Source organism: Sphaerodactylus townsendi, linkage group LG14 (assembly GCF_021028975.2).
Source record: "Sphaerodactylus townsendi isolate TG3544 linkage group LG14, MPM_Stown_v2.3, whole genome shotgun sequence".
NCBI classification, from domain to species: domain Eukaryota; kingdom Metazoa; phylum Chordata; class Lepidosauria; order Squamata; family Sphaerodactylidae; genus Sphaerodactylus; species Sphaerodactylus townsendi.
The window spans coordinates 35,924,777-35,933,075 of NC_059438.1; the positions used below are offsets into that span (position 1 = coordinate 35,924,777).

An 8,299-nucleotide genomic window follows, 5' to 3' on the forward strand; every position below is an offset into this window, starting at 1 on the left:
TACTATCAAGATCCAACAAGCTGGTTTCAAGTCATGGTCAGTTATAGATATGGGCCAGTTTGAGGTATTTTTGTGCTCAGGCCAAAAATCTCAAGGCCACCCTTCCCTCAAGAATGGGCACAATGGCCTTGGAGGTTCACCCAGACCAGGATTGTCCAACTCCGGTGCTTCAGATGTTCATGGACTACAATTCCCATCAGCCAACAGCAGGGGCTGATGGGATTTGCAGTCCATGAACATCTGAAGCGCCAGAGTTGGACACCCCTGACACAGACAAACCTCACTGAAGTTAATGGAATTGGAGCAAGAATTTTAAGCTTATGAGGGGCTTGTAAGAGAGGATTTCCCTGTGGATTGGCCATGCCAGCAGGGGCTGATGGGAACTGTAGTCCATGAACAACTGAAGTTCCAGAGTTGGACGAAAGTTAATGGAATTGGAGCAAGAATGTAAAGCTTCGGGGGGCTTGTGGAAGAGGATTTCCCTGTGGATTGCTCCTCATCCCAATTCAGAACTGTTTGTCTGCTTGGTTCCCTTTAAAGGTCTCCCAGATTTACTGCCTGAGGTGGTAACCACATCTGTTTCTACGGAGGAGGATATTTCCAAATTATTAAACCTCTGCAATTCAGTCACATCCAGCCTGCCTTAAGAAATATGAGGGCCAGACCGAACGTTACTGTAAATGATGGTCTTTTTTCACAGTGGAGTTTCTTTTTCAGAAAGGAAAACTACCTTCAGCAGGATGGAGTGATGATGGCCACTAACCTGGATAGCTTTAAAAGGGGGTTGGACAGATTTATGGAGGAGAAGTCGATCTATGGCTCCCAATCTTGATCCTCCTCGATCTGAGATTGCAAATGCCTTAGCAGACCAGGTGCTCGGGAGCAGCAGCAGCAGCAGAAGGCCATTGCTTTCACCTCTTGCAGGTGAGCTCCCAAAGGCACCTGGTGGGCCACTGTGAGTAGCAGAGAGCTGGACTAGATGGACTCTGATCTGATCCAGCTGGGTTGTTCTTATGTTCTGGAATTGTGACAAGGAGACAAGAAAAGCGCTTCTTTCCTTGCCAGTCCTTTGCTCCAAATGCCACCCTTTCCCACAACAAAAAAGATACTGGTTCATCCCTCCGCACACATTCGCATCTCTTGTCTCTCATGGGGAGAAAAGCAAGATGGAGGATGATTTTGTCGTTTAGCCTTGAGTCATCTTTCCAGGGCTAAACAACGGCAACACTTTCATGGTAACAATCCCTTTCACGGTAAACCTCAGAAGCTGAAATCTGATTTTTTTTGCCCGTTGTGGACCCTGGCAGACAGGAGACGAGGAAATCCAGGAGAAGAGGTCTGCACTACAGATGAGGCAAAATCCACAAAAAAACAACAACCACAGTGCAGTAGGAAGAATGTTTTTTTTAAAAAATTCAGTTATACTGCCTCTACACATTTTTTTTCTTTCCACTGCAGGAGGCGAAGAAAACAAATCTCAGATTACACACATAAACACACTCCTGTTTCGGCTTCCCTCACAAAAACAGCTCGTATCTGACTGAGTCCAGAATACTTAGGGGTTTAGCACTGGTGGGGCAGCCACACAGCCTCTATTGACCGTTGCCTGTGCACAGGACTTTATTTAACAGCAGGGAGTACAATTCAGGAAGACCTGCGAGGGCTGGCGGACAGGTGGTGTCTAAAAATCCCTGCAAGAGCATTCCTCTGCTCCCATTTTATCGGAGACTTGCATTCTAGCAGACACATGAAAGCCACATTCCCGCCGCCTCTGCAACCTTGGCATATGGGCACAGATTCTCTTTCGATCCTATTTTTTGAAACACAAAAGAAACGTACAAAATATTTTTTTTCCGGGGTTGTAGAATTAAGCCCCTTTGCGTTGCTCATTTTCCATGGGTGCTTTAACTCCGCGCTGCGCCGTGTTGCTCCAGCTGCCTGTCGTAAGCCCAGAAGACCTCTCTCTTTGATCTCTCAAAAGCACTGCCTTTAAAAACCCTCTGAAGAGGCTCCCGGGCTTTTCAAAGCTGCGACGTAATCAGACCATCAGCATTTCATTGCCTTACAAAGCTCTTTGACCATCTGGGGCTGTCGGCTGGAAGACACTGAAAAATGATGCTGGCAAACCAAAAGAATGTGTTAATTATCCCTCTCATCTGAATAATGGCAAAATCTACAGGAAGGCCCTGAGGCCTATGGGGGTCCACATAAGCCAGTGGTGGCGAACCTACGCCATGGGTGCCAGAGGTGGCACTCAGAGCCCTCTCTGTGGGCACGTGCAAACAGAGTGCCCCTCCCATACACATCTAGGCTGGCCTGGGCCACTGGGCTCGATTATTAGCATTAAACCTAAGACCTAGTTTTGTGGAAGCAGTGTAGGTAACCCTATTAAGCGCTGTTAAACCCCACTGATTTTCATGGGAAGAACTAAAGCGTGATCCTTTACCTGGGAGTAAGCTTGGTTGCTGGCAATGGGGCTTGCTTCTGAGTAAACCCTCCAAAGGTTTGCCACCACTGACCTATAATGATTTATCCAGCCTTTTTAGTGGTCAAAATACTTCACATCCATTATCTGAGGAGGAGGGTTTTTAGCTCGGACAGAAAAATGAAGTGCTTAGAGTTAAGCGGAATATGGATGTGTGATACTTTTCAAAATATAATCTGGAAATCAACATGCGTAGCTGACACAATTGCATTAACAATTCAATTTTGTTTGAAGTCAACCGAAAATGTGACACTTCACAGAGATACCAAAGTTCACCATCAGCATGACACCTTCTGATTTCCACAGGTTTCTCTGCTGGAAGATGTTGTGCTCCTAATAGCATAGCAGGGACACGTGGCGACCCACAGGGACGCTGAGCTGCCGGAGAGGGTGAGTAGCACAAACTGTGACCATCACATACCTCAATCGCCTCCCATTTGATAATGGGATGAAAAAAACCCCCACTGAGTCATTAAGAGGCAACGAAGTGAATGGCATCATTACATGGGCCCATGTGATCCCTATACTCATACTTTGATGAATCAAGCCCTTTGTGTGGCTGGAGACAGAGATTCCACAAATAGCAACTACTGAATCCATACTTGCTTACTCCCAGCCGCACCCCATCCTTGACACACAATTGCTTTTCTTTTTCCTCTCATAACTAAGTACGCTTCATCAGTCAAGGCCTAAATAAGGAGATGGGTCAAGCCCGCCCTGCAGGGCTTTCCAGTGAGCCCGGCATGTCAACAATCCATAGGACTCCATTCTCCTCCTTTGGTAGCTCAGCCAATTCTTCTGTGTAAGTCAATGTAGGGCAAAGGGCTCTTTATCTGTTTCCATTCTAGAGTCAGCAGAAGTTGAGAGTTTGGCAGTAGCCTTAGCAACCTCCAGGTGAAGTCAGGAAATTTCCCGGAATTACAAGCCATCTCACAAGAACATAAGAACGAGCCTGCTGGATCAGACCAGAGTCCATCTAGTCCAGCACTCTGCTACTCGCAGTGGCCCACCAGGTGCCTTTGGGAGCTCACATGCAGGATGTGAAAGCAATGGCCTTCTGCTGCTGCTGCTCCCGAGCACCTGGTCTGCTAAGGCATTTGCAATCTCAGATCGAGGAGGATCAAGATTGGTAGCCAGAGATTGACTTCTCCTCCATAAATCTGTCCAAGCCCCTTTTGAAGCTATCCAGGTTAGTGGCCATCACCACCTCCTGTGGCAGCATATTCCAAACACCAATCTCCCGCTTTGTGGGAAGAAGTGTTTCCTTTAACTAGCCCTAATTCTTCCCCCCAGCATTTTCAATGTATGCCCCCTGGTTCTAGTATTGTGAGAAAGAGAGAAAAATTTCTCTCTGTCAACATTTTCTACCCCATGCATAATTTTATAGACTTCAATCAAATCCCCCCTCAGACTTCAGAGGTCAGTGCCCCTACATAAAAGAGCAATTTGGCGGGCGGATTCCACGGCATTTTCCCTACTGAAATCCCTTCCCTCCACAACCCCCCCTTCCCCAGGCTCCATACCCAAATAACCAAGAATTTCTCAGCACAAGTTGGCAACTCTCTTTGGCAGAATCCCACCTCCTTTTATGTACCTCTGTGGCTCACTTTGGGTTTCTCTCAGTTAACAGAGAATTTGCCGCCCCAAAGTTTGTTGGCCAAACTGTATGTTGTGTGGGAGATATGTGATTGGTTATTCGGATGTTTTCATAACACTGCAAAGCAGTGGAGGGTGGAGATTTTAATTGAGGTTGGTGTTTCGAGCAGCCCCTCTGCCATTTTCCTTAATATCAACTCAATGGAGGGTCATTTCTATCAGCCATGGTAGGGGGAAAACACCTAATAATAATGGGTGCCTGTCTTCTGTTTCCTATCCTACTGAAGATCACACTGCCCTGGGAAGAGGGACAAGTTCGACACATACAGGGGTCTACAAACCAACCCCCCTCCCAGCAATGTGTCCCTGATACAAGTTGGGTCAACCCCCTCATCCCAACTGCAGCTTTTTAATATTCAAGAAGACATCAGGCAATCCCATCCCACTGTAATGTGTAATTTGGCCCTCTGTCCCTGTTCACACTGGGCAAGAAGGAGTTAAAAGAGCCCTTTGGCCATTTCTTAGCACACGTGACAACCAGTCAGTGGATGAAGCCGACGGTGCAGAGCCTCCGGTTAGGGTTGCCCGCTCCAGGTGAGGCTGGAGGTTCTCCCAGAATTGCCACTCATTTCCAGATTACAGAGATCAGTCCTCCAGGAGAAAATGGCTGGTTTGGTGGATGGACTCTATGGTAGATCATGGATTGTTGGTGAAATCTATCCCCAGATCCCCCTTTCCACAGCTACCATTCCCAAATCTTCAGGAGTTCCTTATGCCTGCAGTTTGCAACCCAGCAGTGGCGTAGGAGGTTAAGAGCTCGTGTATCTAATCTGGAGGAACTGGGTTTGATTCCCAGCTCTGCCGCCTGAGCTGTGGAGGCTTATCTGGGGAATTCAGATGAGCCTGTACACTCCCACACACGCCAGCTGGGTGACCTTGGGCTAGTCACAGCTTCTCGGAGCTCTCTCAGCCCCACCTACCCCACAGGGTGTTTGTTGTGAGGGGGGAAGGGCAAGGAGATTGTAAGCCCCTTTGAGTCTCCTACAGGAGAGAAAGGGAGGATATAAATCCAAACTCTTCTTCTTCTTCTCCGTTCTTTGCTTAATGCAAAACATAGCCCAGTTGCTGACTGGTCTAGTATACTAGACCAATGTGATCATAGCAAGGGGAAAGGGACTCAGCCATGTCCAGAGAGTCTTATTTACATCCGGGCTGTTTCCAGGCATCTGTTTTGCATGAGTCGCAGCCTAGTTTGAACAAGGCACTGTTTGTTTATTTGTCAAGTTCTATATCTTGCCCCTCTCCTTTCGGGCTTGGGGTGGCGTACGACAATATTAAAACAATTAAAACATTAAAACAGAACAAAGCCCCACGGGCGAATTCTTTCGTCCTGCTAGCGTGAAGTTTCGACGGATGGATGAACCGTACGGAAAAGACAGAGACTCTCATTTTGTGCATTAACGACTGTCACTAATCATATCAGACCATGCTTTGCTTTTGAAGGGAACGTTTCACCAAGTTTCTGTTCTGGGGCTGCCTTTGAAGTGCAAAAGAACTGCAGTTCAGTTCTTCAGAAGGCAGGATTACCATACACCTGAGCACAGGATGGCTTATCCCAGGGGTGTCATACACATCTGTTAGGAGGGCAGGATGTGACATAAATGTGACTTGGTAGGGCCAGGTCTTGGGGCGATGGTAGCTGCCCTGGCTGGCCCCAGAACAGGACTGGAGAGGGTGTGTGTGACTGCTTGAACTGGTGAGCCTGCAGAGGCATGGGGCATCTGCCTTAAGATGTCTTATCATGCCCATGAGCCAGCTGAGTTCTCCCCCATTCCAAATCTGGGCTGCCAAGCCCACAAGCCTGAAAAGCTCCCTCAAGGGGCCAGATCAGGGGTCTGCAACCTGCGGCTCTCCAGATGTTCATGGGCTACAATTCCCATCAGCCCCTGCCACCATGGCCAATTGGCTGGTGGGAATTGTAGTCCATAACATCTGGAGTGCCAAAGGTTCACCACCACTATCCTAGGACCATACTTAACTAATCAGAGTAGCCAACTGAAGTCTTCCCAATGATTGCAGTGGCCCAAGGGTCTGCAACCTGCAGCTCTCCAGATGTTCATGGACTACAATTGGCCATGGTGGCAGGGACTGATGGGAATTGTAGTCCATGAACATCTGGAGAGCCGCAGGTTGCAGACCCCTGGGCCAGATCCAGTCCCTGGGTCACATGTTTGACACTCCAGCTTATAATCCCCAGCAGCCCAAGTCAAAATCCCAGTTAAACTGGAATACTTAGACTGCAGCTGGTTTATTTCCACCAATGCACAGCAGACCTCTAAACATATTTACTCAAAAGCGACTCCCACCGAGTTCAACAAGATTTATTCCCTAATAATTTTGCTCAGAGCCAAACTAGCGGCACAGCACGTTTTGCAGAACCTGTCCGGGTCGGGGTATGATTTAAAGTGACGGCACCGGAGAGCAGGATGTGGGAAGGCGAGCCTCAGCTCCCACCCCCACACAGAAGAATTCCCAAACCACATTACTGTTCAGCCACTTTCTCCTGCTGAGGCTCTGTGACCAGACATATCCCCTTTCAGAATGGCTCCGACTGGGGGAGAAGGCAGCTGCCTGCTGAAGCGGTTGTTTACCATCCTATCTCCAGCCCCAGCTTCAGAAGGAACAGACAGGACTCAGGTGGGATCTATCACAGCCATGTCTAACTGGACCCTTTGGACTTCAGTCTTCAAAAATGGAAGCTGGTTTGAGGAGTCCACTATGCCCTGGGCCTAGAGGCCTAGCAAGGGGGGAAAGTGCGCGGTACACTGGTACATCCTCCGCCCCCGTCACGCACCCCCCTTCTTGGAGCTACGCCTTTGCCTGGGCCTGATGACAACTCTGCAGAAAGTCCTAGGACTGTGGTGGTGAACCTTTGGCACTCCAGATGTTATGGACTACAATTCCCATCAGCCCCTGCCAGCATGGCCAATTGGCTGATGGGAATTGTAGTCCATAACATCTGGAGTGCCAAAGGTTCACCCCCACTGTCCTAGGACCATACTTAACTAATCAGAGTAGCCAACTGAAGTCTTCCCAATGATTGCAGAGGTGCCTCAAACCAATCAAGTGGGATTTTACATGAGCAATGGATCTCTCCTTCGTAGGCATCTGGCACTTCCGATGCTGAGGACTGCCACCCATCAGCCCCGCCAAAGTACGGCCAATTGTATGGGCTCATGGGAATTGTAGTCCATAACATCTGGAGTGCCAAAGGTTCGCCACCACTGTTCTAAACCAATGCCTTTCATTTCCCACCCTTGGCCAGCTTGGGTGTCGGGGGGGTGGGGGGGTTGCCTCTTGGATAGAGTGATTTCGCAAGGAACAAAGAGGAATTCGCCCCCACCTCGAGGGAAAATATCATATCGGGCACTTCTGAGCAGGCTGTAAAACAGCATTCTTACAAATTTCCTTAGCAGTAAATCTCACTGACCTGACAACAACCCTTTTTTTCTTTCAGAGCTACTGGTTTTATGTAAATTCAAATATCTTTATTGATCAACTGGGTCTCATACAATTGCTCAACAATGATTTCTTGAACCAGGTAGCAGTTGTAATCTTGAGCAGCTTGTAGAAGAGGCTGCAGTCATGCCGAGGAGCCGGCTTGTGCCAAACAGATAAAATTTTGTCTAATTTGTGCCTGAGCGAGGTCTTTCTTTTTTTGATAGCCCCGTGTAAGCTGACAGACTCCCTTCCCACAACCTTCGGAAGGGACATTATCGCCAGCCCTGACCCAGGAACCAGGCAGGAGGCAACTGTTTAAAAATAATCCTTTTATTTGTGAAGGAAGGAAATTAGATCTGCAGTTGTCCAGAGAGGATGATAAAGCATATGGAGAATCTAGACCTTTTTCTCTTTACAGAGATACATTTCAGAGCGGAAATGCCCTTCCATCCCATTTCCTGTTTCTTTTAAAACATAAACACCCTATTTCCAAATGCTTCTGTCTCCTAAGCCAGCTCAACAAGTATTTGCTGGATGTCTTATAAAGCTTTGTGGGAAACGACAAAGAATTAGCAAATATCTGTAATGAGCTAAGACATGCCATGACTGTTATAATAAAAACAATACATGACCCAGACAGGATGGGATTTAGTTTTCCTTTTTGAAAGAAGTCCATTCTACGTATTTCTCCACAAAGGGTTCTGAATTAGCAACGCC

General features: G+C 47.8%; 1 protein-coding gene across 23 annotated transcripts in view; it reads right to left on the bottom strand.

Annotated features, from left to right (window-relative positions):
* Positions 1-7,896: 7,896 nt before the first annotated feature.
* The window catches only part of LOC125443375 (protocadherin gamma-C5-like), a 373,248-nt gene continuing 372,845 nt past the window's right edge, over positions 7,897-8,299 (bottom strand). For all 23 annotated transcript variants that reach the window (XM_048515414.1, XM_048515423.1, XM_048515415.1 and 20 more), the window contains one exon: positions 7,897-8,299. This exon is cut by the window's right edge and continues 317 nt beyond it. The gene's annotated coding sequence lies outside the window, so the exon portion shown is untranslated.